Raw genomic sequence first — 279 nt, 5'->3', positions numbered from 1 at the left:
ACCCCCCCCCCCCTGTTCTCTGTCCCGTTGTCAGCATAGTGTGAGTGCGTGCGTGCGTTCAGACTGTATGCGTAACGGTGTCCTTCTTGTGTTTACTTCCACCGTTTCTCTTATCCTCTTGTTTCTCTTGTTCCTCGTTCATCGTCTTCCGGGAAAACACTTGTGAACAAAGCCCGGTGTTTCCGAGTTCCTCACGTTGTTATCTATTTGGATTGCGTCCGAAAACCTATCAGTGTACGGCAGCCTCTCTTGTTGGTCTTCCATCCGCCCTTTTCTCGA

The sequence above is a fragment of the Penaeus monodon genome, chromosome 19 (assembly GCF_015228065.2).
Source record: "Penaeus monodon isolate SGIC_2016 chromosome 19, NSTDA_Pmon_1, whole genome shotgun sequence".
Lineage (NCBI taxonomy): Eukaryota > Metazoa > Arthropoda > Malacostraca > Decapoda > Penaeidae > Penaeus > Penaeus monodon.
The sequence above is the reverse complement of the archived record's forward strand: the minus strand, read 5'-3'. Positions refer to the sequence as shown.